The 23,329-nt window shown below is 43.7% G+C and overlaps 1 long non-coding RNA gene across 1 annotated transcript in view; it reads right to left on the reverse strand.

The window, feature by feature from the left end:
- The window catches only part of LOC138672081 (uncharacterized), a 92,088-nt gene that overhangs the window by 59,208 nt on the left and 9,551 nt on the right, over window positions 1-23,329 (reverse strand). The window contains exon 2 of the long non-coding RNA XR_011319566.1: window positions 21,899-21,972. This is a non-coding gene — a long non-coding RNA (uncharacterized lncRNA). The remainder of the gene's footprint in view (window positions 1-21,898; window positions 21,973-23,329) is intronic.

Raw genomic sequence — 23,329 nt, forward strand, 5'->3', positions numbered from 1 at the left:
CGGCAGCCTTCCTGGAGCTGTGCACGGCCATCTCACCTAGTCGGCTGCGCAGTTCCTGCTCGGCTGTAGCTAGAATATATGGGCTCCCTGCAGGTCCTGACTATAGCCCATACATTCTAGCCGTCTCAGTAGTGAATGTGCTAGACTGTAGGGGCTCCTGTCAGGTCCTCTCCGCAGCCCATGCATTCTAGCTGCTGCTTCACTGCTGACAACACTAGCCAGCCCGGGAACGACTGAGGTAAGTATAAAAAACATTTTTGTTTTTTTAAATAGGTGAGGTGAGGTGGAGGGGAGTGAGACTGCAGATGATGGAGTGTGTTTTAGGAAGTACTGCACATGAAATGATAGGGGGATGCAAATGATGAAGTAAGGGGGACTGCAGATGAGGTGAAGGGGGGATAGGGGACTGCAAATGATGATGTGGGGGTGATGGGGACTGCAAATGATGTGGGGGTGATGGGGACTGCAAATGATGTGGGGGGTGATGGGGACTGCAAATGATGTGGGGGTGATGGGGACTGCAAATGATGTGGGGGTGATGGGGACTGCAAATTATGTGGGGGGTGATGGGGACTGCAAATGATGTGGGGGTGATGGGGACTGCAAATTATGTGGGGGGTGATGGGAACTGCAAATGATGTGGGGGTGATGGGGACTGCAAATGATGTGGGGGTGATGGGGACTGCAAATTATGTGGGGGTGATGGGGACTGCAAATGATGATGTGGGGGTGATGTGAACTGCAAATGATGATGTGGGGGTGATGGGGACTGCAAATGATGAAGTGTGTTTGAGGGGGTTCTGCACATGATGAAATGATAGGGGGCTGCAAATGATGAAGTAAGGGGGACTGCAGATGAAGTGACGGGGGAATAGGGGACTAAACGATGATAGGGGACTAAATGATGAAGTGGGGGTGATGGGCACTGCACATGAAGTGAGTGTGAGGGACGTGGACAGCAAATGAATTGAATGTGGGGGATGGGGAGAGCAAATAATGAATTTTGAGGGTGGGGAAGAGCAATTGATAATGAATAGAGGGAGGGAGAGAGAGAAGACATGGCAATGAATTGAGGCAGAAGGGGCATGTAACTATAATGAACTGGGGTAAGGGTTAGAGCGGGAGTTAAATAGTGGGGGTCGTTAAGGATAAAGTGACTGGTAATAAATTAGGAGAAAGAATACAGGTGCTAATTAATTTATATTATAAATGGGGAAAGTGGCTATATACAGATAGTGGGGGCACAATGGCGGATTATAAATTTATATTTGGAATGGTGGGTTGCATAATAACCAATTATATATTAATGGTGGGTGAATGTCTGTAGTCAGATGTGTAGTGTAGAAGAAAGGGAAAAAATGGGGAATGTGCTCTGGAAGCGGTGCTCTAGATAACTGTGTTATTTTATGCAGAGACGAGTCCTGGCAGAAAGAAGTGATAGCGGTCTGCGCTGGATTAAAAAGAAACGCAAAGATGAAGGACTTTAGCTAGAGACGTCACTGGTGAGTATGTTACCTGTACACTGACACCATACACTGTATACTGTATACAGAGCTCCTGTGTATAATGTCACTGGTGATCACTATATTATCTGTACACTATACACTATATACAGAGCTCCTGTGTATAATGTCACTAGTGATCGCTGTATTACCTGTACACTGACACTATATAAAGAGCTCCTGTGTATAATGGCATCGGTGACCACTGTATTACCTGTACACACACTGCATACTAAGTACAGATCTCCTGTGTATAATGGCACTTATGGTGATAGTATTTTTTTAAAATTAATGATCAGTATTGTACTATTCAGTCACAATGTGGTGGTAATATGTTGCCGGCCATGGTGTAGCGGTATTTGTTCCTTGTATGTGCTATTATTCGGTCACTGTGTGGTGGTAATATGTGGTCTGTTCATGTTGTGTTGGTATTTGTTCCTTGTATGTAGTTTGTCACCATGTGAGTGGTATTTGTCCCTTGTATGTGATATTGTTCAGTCACTGTGGTGGCAATATGTGGTCTGCACATGGTGTGGCGGTATTTATTCCTTGTAGATAGTATTATAGGTCACTATGTGGTGATAATATGGTGTCTGGTCATGGTGTGGTGGTATTTGTCCCTTGTATGTGGTATTATTGGTCATTTGAAAAATTGAAAAATAAATAAAAATACACCTAAATTGTATTGCATATTTTAACAAATGTTTAATAGGTTAGAGTAGAGTAGGGCCCGGCCAAAAGAGTCTACCTTGTTGTCGTCTCAGATTAAAAAAACCTTTTGGCCAAAACAAAAGCTGCTGGCTATGTGTTTAATCTGGTGATGGGAACTGTTAATGTGTGATTTGTGAGAAGTGGAGTTTTTCCAAGAGAGAGCGGTGGGGCTGTGGACAGTTCGAGGGGTGGAGGCGGGGCTGGGGTGGAGCCTGGGCGGAGTCTTAAGGGGGCCCTGAAAATTTTGCCAGTATGGGGCCCTGAAATTCCTAGTAGCAGCCCTGGCCATGAAGTAGATAACCACACTCTACAGATGCAAGCATTACAATCGTGATTAAGTGTCATCATTTCAAAGTGAATAACCCTGCAAGTGTTTCAGAGAATCCATAAAAATACTGGTAACCAATGTATACCTCACTGACCTGCACAGCAGACGATTACATGAACAAAAATCACTGTGGCTGAGTAATCCCACACCATGGAGCCAACAACAGGGACAAAGAAGAGGCCACTTAGGAAGAAGGTGGTCCCTGCCGAAATCACATGCACTGGTAGAAAGAATAAAGTTGTGGTTAAGTTTAGTAGTATCAAAGTGGCTTAAAAACACCTGTGTAGAATTAGTTTCTAGTATGTTATGACTAAAGCTAATACATTTTATATAAGCTATGTGGATAGAAGTATTGGATTAACTTTGGGTTTTACATTCAGTCACAGGTATGTAAAATCCAGCCCATAGCCATGGAGTCTGTACTTACAAACATTTGTGAAAGAATGGCTCTTTCTAAAGAGCTTACTGAATTTGAACATGTTACTGTAATACTATGCCACCAGTCTAACAAGTCAGTTTATGAAATTTCTTCCGTTCTAAATTCTCCATCTGCTGTCAGTGGTATTTAAAAAGTGCAAACTCACACACGAAGTGGAGAACAGTGAATAAAATTCACCCTCACTGCTGAGTCAATAACTGCAGAGCTCCAAACCTCTTCTAACATTAAGATCAACACAAATATCGGGAACTTCATGACATGGATTTCAATGACCGATCAGCTGCATACAGGCCTTACATTACTAAGCCCAAGGCCAAGCATTGCATGAAGTGGTGTAAAGCACACCATCACTGGACTGGAGCAGTGGAAACGTGGTCTGTGGAGTGATTAATGAAAGGAGAACATTACCTGCTTCACTGCATTGTGCCAACTGTAAAGTTTGATGGAGGAGGAATAATGTCATGAGGTTGTTTTACAAATATTGGTCTAGCCCAGGGGTGCACAACCTTTTTTGGTCCAAGGACCCCATTGTCATCCTCAGCCTTTGTAGGGACCGCACTAAAAATGAAGCGGTATTGCCTCCTGTAACATTTGTGGATTATTGAAAGTATATGCCATTAAGGTCTGATAGGTACCAATTCTACTTATGGGACACTTACCTCCAAAAATCAGCACTCTAATGGTATGTTCACACGGAGTTTTTTTTTTTTTTAACGATGATTGCGAAATAGATTCTGCTCCTAAATACACATCAAAAACTGCACCAAATACGTTTTCAACTTATTTCAATGGGAAAAACTACTAAAGTGCACACAGTTCATTAGAAAGATACCAGTGGGGTAGAGATATCCATAAATTTAGAACTACTCATATTACAATTATGTAAAAAGGAGGACATAGAGTTTGCTAAACATACAAATTTTATTCTAATAAAAAAATCACATTAGTAAAAAATGGATATCATAAATCAAGTACATAGTAACATGTGAACCATACCCAAGTGTAATAACTTGACCAGAGGTTCCCACTTTAAACCGGAAGAGTAGGCATTTGTTATATACAGGTAGTTGCACTGCGTGTGCGTGTAACTGATATTACTAAATATCGTCCCTTGGGACACAGTTCCTAAAGTATCAGCCACCCACTGCTCTTATAATTGTGACGTCAAAAAACAAATATAGCCTATTAATATAGCGTAAATCAAGGTTAATAATTACCCATATCCAGTTCTTGTGAGAACCTCGATCACCCCAACGCCCGTTTCGCGTGCTTGTAATAGCCTCGCTTCCTAAGGGGGCGTGGCTTAATTCCAATCTTAGTGCCATATAAATACTATGCCGTTTCAGTCACATGACCGTCCGGCATCCAATCTGTGCGAGACATATGATGTGCGCCGGCGCTATTAGACCTACATAGCACGCAGGTACTGGGAGATCACATGCTCACGTACTAAACGGCGTCTCAGCGCCGTGGGTTACCATGACGAAGACACGCCAAATGAACGCATGCGCACTTTCACTATGCACAGATTGGATGCCGGACGGTCATGTGACCGAAACGGCATAGTATTTATATGTCACTAAGATTGGAATTAAGCCACGCCCCCTGAGGAAGCGAGGCTATTACAAGCACGCGAAACGCGCGTTGGGGTGATCGAGGTTCTCACAAGAACTGGATATGGGTAATTATTACTATGTACTTGATTTATGATATCCATTTTTTACTAATGTGATTTTTTGATTAGAATAAAATTTGTATGTTTAGCAAACTCTATGTCCTCCTTTTTACATAAAGTGCACACAGTGTTATTTTTCTGCATTATTTTGAACATTTTACATTAAAACTAATTGGAAGCTTATTCAAAGAGTATTTAACCCCTTAGTGACAGAGCCAATTTGGTACTTAATGACCAGGCCAATTTTTGCAATTCTGACCACTGTCACTTTATGAGGTTATAACTCTGGAACGCTTCAACGGATCCCGCTGATTCTGAGATTGTTTTTTCGTGATATATTGTACTTCATGTTAGTGGTAACATTTCTTCGATATTACTTGCGATTATTTATGAAAAAAATGGAAATATGGCGAAAATTTTTAAAATTTTGCAATTTTCAAACTTTGTATTTTTATGCCCTTAAATCAGAGAGATATGTCACGAAAAATAGTTAATAAATAACATTTCCCACATGTCTACTTTACATCAGCACAATTTTGGAAATAAAATTTTTTTTTTGATAGGGAGTTATAAGGGTTAAAAGTTGACCAGCAATTTCTCATTTTTACAACACCATTTTTTTTTAGGGACCACATCACATTTTAAGTCATTTTGAGGGGTCTATATGATAGAAAATAATGAAGTGTGACACCATTCTAAAAACTACACCCCTCAAGGTTCTCAAAACCACATTCAAGAAGTTTATTAACCCTTTACGTGCTTCACAGGAACTGAAACAATGTGGAAGGAAAAAATGAACATTTAACTTTTTTTTGCAAACATCTTAATTCAGAACCATTTTTTTTATTTTCACAAGTGTAAAAACAGAAATATAACCATAAATTTTGTTATGCAATTTCTCCTGAATACGCCAATACCCCATATGTGGGGGTAAACCACTTTTTGGGCGCACCGTAGAACTTAGAAGTGAAGGAGCGCCGTTTGACTTTTTCAATGCAGAATTGGCTGGAATTGAGATCGGACGTCATGTCACGTTTAGAGAGCCCCTGATGTGCCTAAACAGTGGAAACTCCCCACAAGTGACACCATTTTGGAAACTAGACCCCTTAAGGAACTTATCTAGATGTGTAGTGAGCACTTTGAACCCCCAAGTGCTTCACAGAAGTTTATAACGTAGAGCCGTGAAAATAAAAAATTGCTTTTGTTTACACAAAAATGATCTTTTCGCCCACAAATTCTTATTTTCACAAGGGTAACAGGAGAAATTAGACCACAAAAGTTGTTGTGCGATTTCTCCTGAATACGTCGATACCCCATATGTGAGGGTAAACCACTGTTTGGACGCACCGCAGAGCTTGGAAGTGAAGGAGCGCCGTTTTACTTTTTCAATGTAGAATTGGCTGGAATTGAGATTGGACGCCATGTCGCGTTTGGAGAGCCTCTGATGTGCCTAAACAGTGGAAACCCCCCACAAGTGACCCCATTTTGGAAACTAGACCCCTTAAGGAACATATCTAGATGTGTGGTGAGCACTTTGAACCCCCATGTGCTTCACAGAAGTTTATAATGTAGAGCCGTGAAAAAAAAATCGCATTTTTTCTACAAAAATGATCTTTTGCCCACAAATTTTTATTTTCACAAGGGTAACAGGAGAAATTAGACCACAAAAGTTGTTGTGCAATTTCTCCTGAGTACGCTGATACCCAATATGTGGGGGTAAACTACTGTTAGGGCGCACCGCAGAGCTTGGAAGAGAAGGAGTGCCGTTTTACTTTTTCAATGTAGAATTGGCTGGAATTGAGATTGGACGCCATGTCGCGTTTGGAGAGCCCCTGATGTGCCTAAACAGTGGAAACCCCCCACAAGTGACACCATTTTGGAAACTAGACCCCTTAAGGAACTTATCTAGATGTGTGGCGAGCACTTTGAACCCCCATGTGCTTCACAGAAGTTTACAACATAGAGCCGTGAAAAAAAAAATTGCATTTTTTCTACAAAAATGATCTTTTTGCCCACAAATTTGTATTTTCACAAGGGTAACAGGAGAAATTAGACCAGAAAAGTTGTTGTGCAATTTCTCCTGAATACGTCGATACCCAATATGTGGGGGTAAACCACTGTTTGGGCGCACCGTAGAGCTTGGAAGAGAAAGAGTGCCGTTTTACTTTTTCAATGTAGAATTGGGTGGAATTGAGATCGGACGCCATGTCGCGTTTGGAGAGCCCCTGATGTGCCTGAACAGTGGAAATCCCCCACAAGTGACCCCATTTTGGAAACTAGACCCCCCATGGAACTTATCTAGATGTGTGGTGAGAACCTTGAATACCCAAGTGCTTCACAGAAGTTTATAATGCAGAGCCGTGAAAATAAAAAATATTTTTTTTTCCACAAAAAAGATTTTTTAGCCCCCAAGTTTTTATTTTCACAAGGGTAACAAGAGAAATTGGACCCCACAAGTTGTTGTCCAATTTGTCCTGAGTATGCTGGTACCCCATATGTGGGGGTAAACCACTGTTTGGGCACACGGCAGAGCTCGGAAGGAAGGAGCGCCGTTTTGGAATGCAGACTTTGATAGAATGGTCTGCGGGTATTATGTTGCGTTTGCAGAGCCCCTGATGTACCTAACCAGTAGAAACCCTCCACAAGTGACCCCATTTTGGAAACTAGACCCCCCAAGGAACTTATCTAGATGTGTGGTGAGAACTTTGAATGCCCAAGTGCTTCACAGAAGTTTAGAATGCAGAGTCGTGAAAATAAAAAATATTTTTTTTTTCCACAAAAAAGATATTGTAGCCCCCAAGTTTTTATTTTCACAAGGGTAACAGGAGAAATTGGACTGCAATAGTTGTTGTCCAATTTATCCCGAGTACGCTGATGCGCCATATGTGGGGGTAAACCACTGTTTGGGCGCACGGCAGAGCTCGGAAGGGAAGGAGCGCCTTTTTGGAATGCAGACTTTTATAGAATGGTCTGTGGGCATTATGTTGCGATTGCAGAGCCCATGATGTACCTAAACTGTAGTAACCCCCCACAAGTGACCCCATTTTGGAAACTAGACCCCCCAAGGAACTTATCTAGATGTGTGGTGAGAACTTTGAATGCCCAAGTGCTTCACAGAAGTTTAGAATGCAGAGTCGTGAAAATAAAAAATATTTTTTTTTTCACAAAAAAGATATTGTAGCCCCCAAGTTTTTATTTTCACAAGGGTAACAAGAGAAATTGGACCCCAGAAGTTGTTGTCCAATTTATCCCGAGTACGCTGATGCCCCATATGTGGGGGTAACCCACTGTTTGGGCGCACGGCAGAGCTCAGAAGGGAGGGAGCACCATTTGACTTTTTGAGCGCAAAATTGGCTGTCGTGTTTGGAGACCCCCTGATGTACCTAAACAGTGGAAACCCCCCAATTCTAGCTCCAACCCTAACCCCAACACACCCCTAACCCTAATCCCAACCTGATCCATAATCCTAATCACTAACCCTAACGATAATCACAACCCTTACCCCAAAACAACCCTAATGTCAACCCTAACCATAACCCTAATCAAAACCCTAAATCCAACACACCCCTAATCCTAATCTCAACCCTAACCTCAAACCTAACCCTAATCCCAATACACCCCTAATCACAACCCTAACCTTAACCCTAATCCCAAACCTAACCCTAATCCCAAGCGTAACCCTAATGCCAACCCTAACCCTAATACCAACCCTAATCCAAACCCTAACCCTAATCCCAGCTCTAACCCTAAGTTTAGCCCCAACCCTAGCCCTAATTTTAGCCCCAACCCTAACCCTAGCCCTAAGGCTACTTTCACACTTGCGTCGTTTGGCATTCCGTCGCAATCCGTCGTTTTGGACAAGAAACGGATCCTGCAAATGTGCCCGCAGGATGCGTTTTTTGCCCATAGACTTGTATTGCCGACGGATCGTGACGGATGGCCACACGTCGCGTCCGTCGTGCACTGGATCAGTTGTGTTTTGGCGGACCGTCGGCACAAAAAAACGTTCAATTAAACGTTTTTTTGTACGTCGCATCCGCCATTTCTGACCGCGCATGCGTGGCCGTAACTCCGCCCCCTCCTCCCCAGGACATAGATTGGGCAGCAATGCGTTGAAAAACTACAGCTGCTGCCCACGTTGTGCACAATTTTCACAACGTGCGTCGGTATGTCGGGCCGACGCATTGCGACGGCCCGTACCGACGTAAGTGTGAAAGAAGCCTAACCCTAAATTTAGCCCCAACCCTAACCCTAAATTTAGCCCCAACCCTAACCCTAAATTTAGCCCCAACCCTAGCCCTAACCCTAGCCCTAGCCCTAACCCTAGCCCTAACCCTAACCCTACCCCTAACCCTACCCCTAACCCTACCCCTAACCCTAACCCTACCCCTACCCCTAACCCTACCCCTAACCCTACCCCTAACCCTACCCCTAACCCTACCCCTACCCCTAATTTTAGCCCCAACTGCTGTTCTCCTGCCGGCCGGCAGATGGAGACAGATGGCGGGCGCACTGCGCATGCGCCCGCCATTTTCTTCTGCCGGCGGCCAGGAGGAGCAGCAAGAGGATCCAGGGACACAGGTGAGTATTGTAGGGTCCCCGAATCCCCCTATTTCTCTGTCCTCTGATGTGCGATCACATCAGAGGACAGAGAATTACACTTTACTTTTTTTTTTGCAGTCGCCGGTAAACAGTTAATTACCGGCGATTGCAAAACAGGGGTCGCTAAACCCGACCCCGATCATGTTCTTTGGGGTCTCGGCTACCCCCGGCAGCCGAGACCCCAAAGATTCTCGCGGGGCCGGCGGGCACACTGCGCATGCGCCCGCCATTTTGAAGATGGCGGCGCCCACCGGGAGACACGAGGAGCATCGGGGGAGATAGGTGAGTATTGGGGGGCCACCTGGGACCCCTTTTCTCTGTCCTCTGATGTGCGATCACATCGGAGGACAGAGAAATTAAAAAGAGATTGCGTTTTGTTTTTTTTTGCGATCGCCGGTAAACGGTTAATTACCGGCGATTGCAAATGCGGGGTGGGTTAAAAAAACCCCGAATCATGTTCTCTGGGGTCTCGGCTACCCCCGGCAGCCGAGACCCCGGAGAAAATCGGCCTCTGGGGGGCGCTATTCACTTTTTCCACAGCGCCGTTAATTAACGGCGCTGTGGTTTAAGTATCCTTAGCGGCTGCCGTTAAAAGGTGTATCGGCGGTCGCTAAGGGGTTAAAGCACTTTTTTATTTGGATTTAAAGTAAAATCCACTTCTAAATCCTCATTAAAACCTGTGTTATTAGACCCTAAAGAGGAAGAGGTCATATAGATATAGAACACATAGCTCTCTACGATAGATCATGGTTTGTTGCGTAGTGCAAAAAGAACTCCCATAAACTACAGTGGAGGCACAGACACGGAAGGCCACCTGTCTAATTCACATACTTCTTTCTGGAGTGTCAAACAGATTAAGTGACCCCATTATCGTGATGTATGAAGCATCCAGAGAGGTCTCCATGGTGCACCATTAGTACTTGCCAGTCCCAGCTTTTCAGGTAACCTTTCAGACTAGCAGTTTTCCATTCATATGTATTGGGGACACACAAAGTTGCTTTGCATTGTGTATGTAGCCCTTGGACCATAGGTGGTGCACCCCTAGACCCTTTAGTGTCTGAACACAAAAAAAGGTCAAGGGAGTGAAATGTTTCTCTAAATTTCATATCTTTATTAAATATATAGATTAAAATGAATCCTTATTCACTTATTCACTAAATATGTATTTTATACTTTATATTACAATACTGATTTAATCAATAAATTTAATATATACAACACAGACAATACAGACAACACAGGCCAAAAGTTTGGACACACCTTCTCATTTAAAGATTTTTCTGTATTTTCATGACTATGAAAATTGTAAATTCACACTGAAGGCATCAAAACTATGAATTAACACATGTGGAATTATATGCTTAACAAAAAAGTGTGAAACAACTGAAAATATGTCTTATATTCTATGTTCTTCAAAGTAGCCACCTTTTGCTTTGATGACTGCTTTACACACTCTTGGCATTCTCTTGATGAGCTTCAAGAGGTAGTCACCGGGAATGGTCTTCCAACAATCTTGAAGGAGTTCCCAGAGATGCTTAGCACTTGTTGGCCCTTTTGCCTTCACTCTGCGGTCCAGCTCACCCCAAACCATCTCGATTGGGTTCAGGTCTGGTTATTGTGGAGTCCAGGTCATGTGGCGTAGCACCCCATCACTCTCCTTCTTGGTCAAATAGCGCTTACATAGCCTGGAGGTGTGTTTTGGGTCATTGTCCTGTTGAAAAATAAATGATGGTCCAACTAAATGCAAACCGGATGGAATAGCATGCCGCTGCAAGATGCTGTGGTAGCCATGCTGGTTCAGTATGCCTTCAATTTTGAATAAGTCCCCAACAGTGTCACCAGCAAAGCACCCCCACACCATCACACCTCATCCATGCTTCACAGTGGGAACCAGGCATGTAGAGTCCATCCGTTCACCTTTTCTGCGTCGCACAAAAATACGGTGGTTGGAACCAAAGATCTCAAATTTGGACTCATCAGACCAAAGCACAGATTTCCACTGCTCTAATGTCTATTCCTTGTGTTCTTTAGCCCAAACAATTCTCTTCTGCTTGTTGCTTGTCCTTAGCAGTGGTTTCCCGGCAGCTATTTTACCATGAAGGCCTGCTCCACAAAGTCTCCTCTTAACAGTTGTTGTAGAGATGTGTCTGCTGCTAGAACTCTGTGTGGCATTGACCTGGTCTCTAATCTGAGCTGCTGTTAACCTGCGATTTCTGAGGCTGGTGACTCGGATAAACTTATCCTCAGAAGCAGAGGTGACTCTTGGTCTTCCTTTCCTGGGGCGGTCCTCATGTGAGCCAGTTTCTTTGTAGCGCTTGATGGTTTTGCCACTGCACTTGGGGACACTTTCAAAGTTTTCCCAATTTTTTGTACTGACTGACCTTCATTTCTTAAACTAATGACAGGCACTCGTTTTTCTTTACTTAGCTTCTTTTTTCTTGCCATAATACAAATTCTAACAGTCTATTCAGTAGGACTATCAGCTGTGTATCCACCAGACTTCTGCACAACACAACTGATGGTCCCAACCCCATTTATAAGGCAAGAAAGCCCACTTATTAAACCTGACAGGGCACACCTGTGAATTGAAAACAATTCCCGGTGACTACCTCTTGAAGCTCATCAAGAGAATGCCAAGAGTTTGCAAAGCAGTCATCATTGCAAAAGGTGGCTACTTTGAAGAACCTAGAATATAAGACATAATTTCAGTTGTTTCACACTTTTTTGTTAAATATATAATTCCACATGTGTTAATTCATAGTTTTAATGCCTTCAGTATGAATGTACAATTTTCATAGGCATGAAAATACAGAAAAATCTTTAAATGAGAAGGTGTGTCCAAACTCTTGATCTGTACTGTATATATATATATATATTGTGATGTAGCGATGTCCTTGCTGTGCAGTGAATAGGCAGTGACCCATATAAAGTTCAAATAAAGTCTTGTTTATTTCACAGCATACTCACAAACCGAAAACATAAGCAACAAGTCCTTCAGTATGCAGCCGGGAAAAATAACAACAGTCCACAATCCGCTGCTGTGAGCGTATTACACCACCATGTACGCTGGGGTGTCAGGCTTTTCAGGCTTTGCCTGGCCCGTGTTGCTCCACACGGACAGAGCTCCTCATAAGCCTCCTGCTAGGTCTGACTCCCAGACCAACACTGACACACCCAAACTCTCTTGCAGGTTTTTTTTTTCTATCCTCCAGATTCTATGGCCATGGGCCACTATAAGATCTGGGCTGGAGGAAACGGACCGGCCCCACTACCTTCCTGCAGTCCGTTTCAAAAATAAAAGCCCATACCAGGTTTTCCTGAATCATTTCTGGGTCAAATAACTTGATCCAGTTCACACTCACTTTTATTCTTCCCTGTGTCTCACAGGCAAACCTGCTGTGAGCACAGGGCACTCCAGCGGATCTAATATGCTTCTAAGCACATCCTGGGGGATACATAGCGACCCTCACATATGACACCGGTCACTGCCTTACATACCCCCCCTCTGTTCAGACTTGTGGGGTTGAACATTTGTCAGCATACATGGTGCCCGTGACAGGGCATCGGCATTTCCCTGTGACTTCCCAGCCCGATGTTCCACAGAGAAGCTGAAGTTTTGTAAGGACAAGAACCATCTGGTGACTCGGGCATTCCTCTCTTTTGCATTTCTCATCCAGACAAGGGGTGAATGGTCCATTACCAACCGAAACTGACGCCCGAGCAAATAGTAGCGTAGAGACTCCAAGGCCCATTTGATCGCCAAGCACTCCTTCTCCACTACGCTATAATTTTTCTCTGCCGGGGTCAGTTTCCTGCTTAAATAGGTGACTGGATGCTCATCCCCGTTCACCTCTTGCGACAGCACCGCTCCTAAGCCTACCTCTGAAGCATCGGTTTGCACAACAAAGGTTTTCTTGAAGTCAGGGCTGATGAGGACCGGCTGTCCACACAACGCCGACTTCAGGGACTGGAAAGCTTCCTCTGCTTGAGGATTCCACTTGACCATCACCGTTTTCTTCCCTTTTAACAGGTCCGTTAGGGAAGCCGATTTACCAGCAAAATTGGGTATAAATCGACGGTAATACCCAATGATGCCAAGGAATGCCCTCACTTGTTTGGAACTTAAGGGCTTGGGCCAGTTTTGAATGGCCTCAATTTTGTTCACTTGAGGTTTGATAACCCCCCGGCCGATCACGTATCCCAAGTACCGGGCTTCCGTGAGACCTATCGTTAACCGTCTTTTTGGCCCCCAAGTGCCCCCCCAACATGTGAGTGTGAGCCATGTCGAGCACCGCCCGACGATAGGGCTGGGGCACTACCAGTTGTTCCACCACCTCATCCCGGATTTTATCAACCCAGGTACAGTAACTCCTGGTTGACCGTCATCCGGGGAAACTCCTTTTCTGCACCAGGTTGTTGTGCCACCCCATTCACCTCGATTACTCTTTCCCTTGCCCGGGTCAGAGTGGGATCCTGGAGCTGGGCAGTCCCAAACTTACCAGGTGACACCTCCAGCTCAGGAATTGGTGGATTCTCTTCCACTTCTCCTGCCAATACCTCTAGGGGAAACCTATCGGGATTACACACTGTCCCTATCGTGGCGGCCCCTACGGCAGGTGTCCCTGACTCGGGATCTTCGGGTTCCGCACCCGGAATGCTTTTTACCCTGAGAGGGTTAACTCTGGTCTCCCAGAGGGACCAGAACAACGGCAAGTCTCTACCCATCACAGTCCCATACGGAAGAGTCTTTACCACTCCCACCACATGTTTTATCTCTCCACATGGGGTGGAGAACGTGACCTCCGCAGTCGGGTACTCTCGGAGGTCCCCATGTATGCACACTACCCCCACCTTTCGTCCATTAGGACTGTCCCCAGCAACCAGGGACCCGTGTACCAGGGTCACCAAGCTCCCCGAGTCCAAGAGAGCATCCGTCTGGTACCCGTTAACGAGCACTCTGCATAGCTGAGGTTCGGTACCGGCAGGGTCTGTAGTGGCAATGCAGACTGGCTGGGCATACATAGACACACGGCGGGTATACCCGCAGTCCATGGGTTCTGTTGTTAGGGGGCAATTAGCAACCACATGTCCAGGTTCTTGGCACCGCCAACACGTAATGACTGTGGCACGAGGTAACCTTGGAGCCAGTTTAGGGGACACAGGTCTGTGGTCACTCTCTTTCCGAGACAACCCCTCAGCACGGACTCGGTCCGGTCTTGTCCCAGTGGAGGGCCGTGGACTTTTCTCAGACTCCTGAGCTGGCGGAGCCTTACGTGACAGCCGAAGCAGAGCAGTGTCCCGTATAAAGTCCTGGGTGGCCTTATATCACTCTATCAGACCTACAACCTGGTCTAGGGTACCCGGGTCCCCTTGACCCACCCAACGCTGTATGGCTGCTGGCAGAGCCCTTACCAGTCGGTCGACCACCACCCTCTCCACTATCTGACTTGTGGTTAAAGTCTCAGGTTGGAGCCACCGTTTCACAAGCTGCATTAAGTCAAAAATCTGAGACCGGGCAGGCTGGGCTTCCACAAAAGTCCAAGAAAACACCCGTTGAGCTCTCACATAAGTATTAACCCCCAGTCGGGCAAGGATCTCACCTTTCAGCTTGGAATAGTCCTGGGCATCCTCCCGACTGAGGTCAAAGTAGGCCTTTAGCGCATCACCCCTCAAGAACGGAGCCACAACTTCAGCCCACTGTGCTGCTGGCAGATTCTCCCGCTCTGCCGTGCGCTCATAGACGGTGAGGAAAGCTTCCACGTCATCTTCCGGACTCAATTCCGGACTCAATTTCCTTAAATCAGAGCGGACCTTGTCTCGGGCATCACGACGTTCCGGGGTCGGTGCTGGAGGTGCCTCACACAGGGCTGTAATTTGCTGCAGCAACAGGTTATTCGTTTGTTGCTGTTGTTGCTGTGTGAGGACCAGCTGCCTCAGGATCTCCTCCATTTTGTCTGTAGGCCTGAATTGTAATGTAGCAGGCTTAATAACAGACATGCAAATGATGTTGGGGTATGCCTTAATTCACACTGTCCGCATTCTCCACCAAATGTGATGTAGCGATGTCCTTGCTGTGCAGTGAATAGGCAGTGACCCATATAAAGTTCAAATAAAGTCTTGTTTATTTCACAGCATACTCACAAACCGAAAACATAAGCAACAAGTCCTTCAGTATGCAGCCGGGAAAAATAACAACAGTCCACAATCTGCTGCTGTGAGCGTATTACACCACCGTGTACGCTGGGGTGTCAGGCTTTTCAGGCTCTACCTGGCCCGTGTTGCTCCACACGGACAGAGCTCCTCATAAGCCTCCTGCTAGGTCTGACTCCCAGACCAACACTGACACACCCAAACTCTCTTGCAGGGTTTTTTTTTCTATCCTCCAGATTCTATGGCCATGGGCCACTATAAGATCTGGGCTGGAGGAAACGGACCGGCCCCACTACCTTCCTGCAGTCCGTTTCAAAAATAAAAGCCCATACCAGGTTTTCCTGAATCATTTCTGGGTCAAATAACTTGATCCAGTTCACACTCACTTTTATTCTTCCCTGTGTCTCACAGGCAAACCTGCTGTGAGCACAGGGCACTCCAGCGGATCTAATATGCTTCTAAGCACATCCTGGGGGATACATAGCGACCCTCCATATGACACCGGTCACTGCCTTACAATATACAGTTAGGGCCAGAAATATTTGGACAGTGACACAAGTTTTGTTATTTTAGCTTTTTACAAAAACATGTTCAGAAATACAATTATATATATAATATGGGCTGAAAGTGCACACTCCCAGCTGCAATATGATAGTTTCCACATCCAAATCGGAGAAAGGGTTTAGGAATCATAGCTCTGTAATGCATAGCGTCCTCTTTTTCAAGGGACCAAAAGTAATTGGACAATGGACTCTAAGGGCTGCAATTAACTCTGAAGGCGTCTCCCTCGTTAACCTGTAATCAATGAAGTAGTTAAAAGGTCAGGGGTGGATTCCAGGTGTGTGGTTTTGCATTTGGAAGCTGTTGCTGTGAGCTGCGGTCAAAGGAACTCTCAATTGAGGTGAAGCAGAACATCCTGAGGCTGAAAAAAAAAGAAAAAATCCATCAGAGAGATAGCAGACATGCTTGGAGTAGCAAAATCAACAGTTGGGTACATTCTGAGAAAAAAGGAATTGACTGGTGAGCTTGGGAACTCAAAAAGGCCTGGGCGTCCACGGATGACAACAGTGGTGGATGATCGCCGCATACTTAATTTGGTGAAGAAGAACCCGTTCACAACATCAACTGAAGTCCAGAACACTCTCAGTGAAGTAGGTGTATCTGTCTCTAAGTCAACAGTAAAGAGAAGACTCCATGACAGTAAATACAAAGGGTTCACATCTAGATGCAAACCATTCATCAATACCAAAAATAGACAGGCCAGAGTTAAATTTGCAGAAAAACACCTCAAGAAGCCAGCTCAGTTCTGGAAAAGTATTCTATGGACAGATGAGACAAAGATCAACCTGTACCAGAATGATGGGAAGAAAAAAGTTTGGAGAAGAAAGGGAACGGCACATGATCCAAGGCACACCACATCCTCTGTAAAACATGGTGGAGGCAACGTGATGGCATGGGCATGCATGGCTTTCAATGGCACTGGGTCACTTGTGTTTATTGATGACATAAGAGCAGACAAGAGTAGGCGGATGAATTCTGAAGTGTACCGGGATATACTTTCAGCCCAGATTCAGCCAAATGCTGCAAAGTTGATTGGACGGCGCTTCATAGTACAGATGGACAATGACCCCAAGCATACAGCCAAAGCTACCCAGGAGTTCATGAGTGCCAAAAAGTGGAACATTCTGCAATGGCCAAGTCAATCTCCAGATCTAAACCCAATTGAGCATGCATTTCACTTGCTCAAATCCAGACTTAAGACGGAAAGACCCACAAACAAGCAAGACCTGAAGGCTGCGGCTGTAAAGGCCTGGCAAAGCATTAAGAAGGAGGAAACCCAGCGTTTGGTGATGTCCATGGGTTCCAGACTTAAGGCAGTGATTGCCTCCAAAGGATTTGCAACAAAATATTGAAAATAAAAATATTTTGTTTGGGTTATGTTTATTTGTCCAATTACTTTTGACCTCCTAAAATGTGGAGTGTTTGTAAAGAAATGTGTACAATTCCTACATTTTATATCAGATATTTTTGTTCAACCCTTCAAATTAAACGTTACAATCTGCACTTGAATTCTGTTGTAGAGGTTTCATTTCAAATCCAATGTGGTGGCATGCAGAGCCCAACTCGCGAAAATTGTGTCACTGTCCAAATATTTCTGGCCCTAACTGTATATACATATATATCTACAGTGGGTATGGAAAGTATTTAGACCCTCTTAGAATTTTCACTTTTTGTTTAATTGAAGCCATCTTAGAGACTTAGAGACCTGGATTTGTTGATCCTCTGCCCTTCTTCCTTGCAGATCCTCTCCAGTTCTGTCCTGTCGGGTTGGATGGTGAACGTTGGTGGACAGCCATTTTCAGGTCGCTCCAGAGATGCTCAATTGGGTTTAGATCAGGGCTCTGGCTGGGCCAGTCAAGAATGGTCATAGAGTTGTCCTGAAGCCACTCCTTTGTTATTTTAGCTGTGTGCTTAGGGTCATTGTCTTTGTGAAAGGTGAACCTTAGGCCAAGTCTGAGATCCAGAGAACTCTGGAAGAGGTTTTCATCAAGGATATCTCTGTACTTGGCCACATTCATGTTTCCTTTCATGACAACCAGTCATCCTGTCCCTGCAGCTGAAAAACACACCCATAGCATGATGCTGCCACCACCATGTTTGACTGTTGGGATTGTATTGGGCAGGTGATGAGCAGTGCCTGGTTTTCTTCACACATCACTTAGAATTATCACCAAAAAGGTCTATCTTTATCTCATGAGACCAAAGAATCTTATTTCTCATAGTCTGTGAGTCCTTCATGTGTTTTTTTTTAGCAAACTCTATGCGGGTTTTCATATGACTTGCACTGAGGAAAGGCATACGTAGGGCCACTCTGCCATAAAGGCCCAACTGGTGGAGGGCTGCAGTGATAGTTGACTTTGTGGAATTTTCTCCCATCTCCCAACTGAATCTCTGGAGCTCAGCCACAGTGATCTTGGGGCTCTTCTTTACCTCTCTCAACAAGGCTGTTCTCCCACGATTGCTCAGTTTGGCTGGACGGCCAGGCCTAGGAAGACTTCGGGTGGTCCAAAACTTCTTCCATTTAAAGGGACTCTGTCACCTGAATTTGGAGGGAACAATTTTCAGCCATAGAGGCGGGGCTTTCGGGTGTTTGATTCACCCTTTCCTTACCCGCTGGCTGTATGCTGGCTGCAATATTGGATTGAAGTTCATTCTCTGTTCTCCATAGTACACGCCTACGCAAGGCAAGAAGTCTATGAAGCATCTTATGGGGCCATAATCAGCATTTGTGCAGCATTATACGGGGCAAATATTTCTATGGAGTATCTTATGGGGCCATGTGCATCATTATATGGGGCAAATATTTCTATGGAGCATCTTATGGGGCCATAATCAGCATTTGTGGAGCATTATAAGGGGGAAATGTGTCTATGGAGCATCTTATGGGGCCATAATCAGCATTTGTGGAGCATTATACGGGCAAATGTGTCTATGGAGCATCTTATGGGGCCATAATCAGCATTTGTGCAGCATTATATGGGGCAAATGTCTGTATGGAGCATCTTGTGGAGCCATAATCAACATTTGTGCAGCATTATATGGGGCATATTTTAATATGGAGCATCTTATGGGGCCCATCATAAACTGTATGGAGCATTATATGGGGCGTATTTTGTATGGAGCATCTTATGGGGCCCATCATGAACTGTATGGAGCATTATATGGGGCTCCTGATTCAATATGGATATTCAAAAACACTTAACCTACTGATGTCTCATTTAATTTTACTTTTATTGGTATCTAATTTTATTTCTGACATTTACCGATAGCTGCTGCATTTTCCACCCTAGGCTTATACTCGAGTCATTAAGTTTTCCCAGTTTTTTGTGGCAAAATTAGGGGTCTCGGCTTATACTCAGGTCGGCTTTTACTTGAGTATATACGGTATATATAAATATACAGTATATATAACCTGATCATCTGTATAGTACCTGTATAAGCAGGGTTCAGAGAGAAAATATCCATGTGGACATGCTGGATGGAACAGCTTCAGTGCAAATGGCCCACAGAGGAGTGGTGAATACATCAGATAGGGATTATATACATTAGATAGGACTGCTCTATTATGGGTATACCTTGGCGATTGGTGGAGCAGCTTAATATACATTTTTTTGCAAAAAACGTATTAACTAAATACCCTGTATTTTTTCATTTTTTGATTAGCACTTGCTTATTTACTGTGACTTCTTTACAACAGAGTATTTTTGACCTCGCTGTGCTCTTTTTGTGTCTTCAAGTTTCTTGGTGGTGTGAACAGGTTTCTACAGACTTGTTCACTGTGCAAGTAGCCCATGTGTTTTTGGTTCTATAATTGTTCTCTTGTTTCTACAAAACTGGGGAGTCCACCACTCCTCTGTGGGCCATTTGCACTGAAGCTGTTCCATCCAGCATGTCCACATGGATATTTTCTCTCTGAACCCTGCTTATACAGGTACTATACAGATGACCAGGTTTTTAAATACATCAGATAGGGATTATATACATTAGATAGGACTGCTCTATTATGGGTATACCTTGGCGATTGGTGGAGCAGCTTAAAATACATTTTTTTGCAAAAAAAAATGTATTAACTAAATACCCTGTATTTTTTTCATTTTTTGACTAGGACTTGCTTATTTACTGTGACTTCTTTACAACAGAGTATTTTTGACCTCGCTGTGCTCTTTTTGTGTCTTCAAGTTTCTTGGTGGTGTGAACAGGTTTCTACAGACTTGTTCACTGTGCAAGTAGCCCATGTGTTTTTGACTCCTCAAATACTACCTAGCGCGGAGGTTGGCACCCTATTAACCTGCACATTGGTGCCAAAACTCAATAGCGGCTGTCTCTAGTGGTAACTTACCCTAGTTGCAGAATATACTAAAGGAGAGAAATGGTGAGCTGCTTGTTAAGCCCATTAGGATTCATGGTTTGTATACAGAAAATTCATTTTGTCTCTCTTTGCAAAATTTGTTTGTCCCAGTTCCCACCTCTAGGGGGTGGGTAGATCCTATTTCTATTAGTTTGATAACTCCTTCGCCTCCCTGGATGGGAGACATTATTACAGGAAGGGGCATGGCATGAGGGACATTGTTACTGAAAAGAGTGACTCCCTTTATTGCCGCTGTATGGTAAGGCCAGAGGGGCCTTTGTCTGACAGCTATATTATGAGTTTGGCCCACTTTACCCTTTAATTAGATTATTTGCCAATCTCATGAAAAATAAATTATTGAAAAAAATGTGGTACCTATGTTAAGAAATATTTATAAGCAACATTTTTAAAGGTGTTGTCCAATACCTGTAAAGTCATTTATAAATTTCTACTTTTAAGTCCTAGCCACTTTTGTAATTGGTTTTATACCATTCTCCCTTTATAGCCATTCCCTATAAGTGCTTACTTACTGTGACTTTGCATTTGAGGGGAGTCTCAAACAGAATGTCACAAAAGGAATTTTATAAGAAAGCAAATTATAAAAGTGGTTCTTAAAAATAGATATTTATAAAGGGTATGAACGAACAACCCTTTTAAGTCATTCAATTTGATATCCAGCAAACTAGAAACTGACAGTTCTACATAGGTACTGTTTGGCAGCATGGTGGCTCAGTTGTTTTCACTGTTGATTTGCAGCACTGGGGCTCAATTCCCATGAAGGACGGCATTTGCAAGGAGTTTGTCTCGTCTCCCCTTGTTTGCGTAGGTTTCCTCTGGGTTCTTCGGTTTCCTCCCACACTCCAAAGACATACTGATAGTGATTCTAAATTGTGAGCACCAATGGGACATTGATGACAATATCTGTAAAGTGCTGTGGAATATGATGGCACTATATAAGTGAGCACAATAAATAAATAATAAATGTCCACAGTGTTCATTTAAAAGACAAGTAGTTGAATACTGAGTAGAGAACTAATTTGGCATTCCATATTATATTGGACCTTGTAGGTAAAAGATTGACTACAGACCATGTGTCACCTAATGCACTGAAAATCTGCAGCAAAGTACAGGGTAATAAATGTGAATATGGTAACACATTCAGATCTCTCAGTAGAATTGTAGCCAGACAGTGATGACACTTTGGCAGAAAAAAATTAAAGTATACTACCGGTATTTATAAAAAAGAACTGAATCTAGTGAACACAATATGGAACCTAACTCAGCCCCTGTAAACATGCCAGCGACCACCCAACAAACGAATGAAACACTAGTTTATTGTGTGATCGGATCATTTATGACAGCATAAAAATCATTGTTGGCCACAAATCACCCCGTGTAAACAGGATGTGCTCCAGATAACTTGCATGAGGAGTGGGTACAGAGCAATTGTATTAACCATCATTCTGTTCCCATTTGTATTCGGTGGCCTAAATGAGTGCTGATCAACCTGTATTTACTTAATCTGTGCTGGTTAATGGGCCTGTTAAATGGACCTTTGTAAAGAATATATTATAATACCCACCTAGATACTGGGAGCACCTGAGAGATGGTGTAATTGTGTGTCTAAATGGTAACATCCAATCAAAATCTTCTATCCTAAAAAAAAATTCAAATATATATTTTTTTTAAGTTAGCAAAAAATAACTGAAAATTAGTTTTCACATCATGATCACATCAAAGGAGCTCTTAGAAGATACTAGTCCTTCTCACAGACATCCAGCTGGAATAGGGTGTCTTCCAAGCGATGCTCTCTATCACCTCAGCCAGGAATCAAGAAGCCCACACTGATGAGAAGGAGAAATGGTACTGTGCACACATTGGTGTCTCTCGTTTGGTTGATACACCTAGTCATGATTTAAGGCTCTTTAATGTGTTGGACATTGACTTTGGATACTAGAGAGAGAGTTTTTATAGCGATAATTAGAGTGATCTCTATGCAGTGATATAGACAATATTAATTTGTCACTTCTCTGAAGACTAATTGAACATTTGACAAAATAGCAAAAAGTATGGGAGCTGCCCAGGATTAGGAAAGTGGCTGGCCAGGATTAGGGAGGTGTCTACCCAGGATTTAGGAAGGTGGCTGCCCAGGATTAGGGAGGTGGCCACCCAGGTATAGGAAAGTGGCTGTCCAGGATTAGAAAAGTGGCTGCCCAAGATTAGAAAAGTGGCTGCTGTTTTTTCTTTTACAAAATAGCAAAAATATCATCACTCATGCCTAAGGTGTGTGGCTGCTGTTGTAGCCTATCCCCACTGAAAGGACAGAGCAGCAAAAAAATCAGAACCTCCATTCTAATATTGGACAACTTGTTTTTTTTTGCAAATATACTTGATAATATATTGTCTTTAGTGTATTTGATATATCCATATGAAAAATTCACTAATTAGTGTTGCATAGCAATAATTTAATTCTTAAACTCTTAAGTATCAGGTGAACATGAATTAAAATGTTTATGTACATTTCACATTGCCAAGGCAAGTAAGTATTAATTTTCTAATTAGCTGTTATGTGGTTCAGTGCTGCTTTCCTGGCTCCAATTTGGATTGATGAGGTCCTAAATCTGTATTTGAGGCCCTATGTTCTGCACTCTGCATGGTTGAACTGATGCTACAGTCATGTAATAATAGATAAATATGAAGACACTTCATTGCACCTCCATTTTGCTGCTTTTAGCTTGAAAATGCATATAGCCAATTGCATATAATGACAACAGTCTGCTTGGTGATTTTCATATTCAGGTGATGGCCATCAGACCACTTTGAACTTGGAATACAATTCTATGTAGACAGGAGGAAAGAGGAGCTAGAGACAGAGCTCCTCTCCCTTCTATCTATAATATAACACTGGGAGCGTCACTCTGTCCGAAGCCTTTATAGACTGCGCAAGCGCCGGCGCAGTCTGGGCCTCACAGAGTGACGCTCCCAGGAGATCGCAGTATGCGTAAACACTGAA

The sequence above is a fragment of the Ranitomeya imitator genome, chromosome 3 (assembly GCF_032444005.1).
Source record: "Ranitomeya imitator isolate aRanImi1 chromosome 3, aRanImi1.pri, whole genome shotgun sequence".
NCBI classification, from domain to species: Eukaryota; Metazoa; Chordata; class Amphibia; order Anura; family Dendrobatidae; genus Ranitomeya; species Ranitomeya imitator.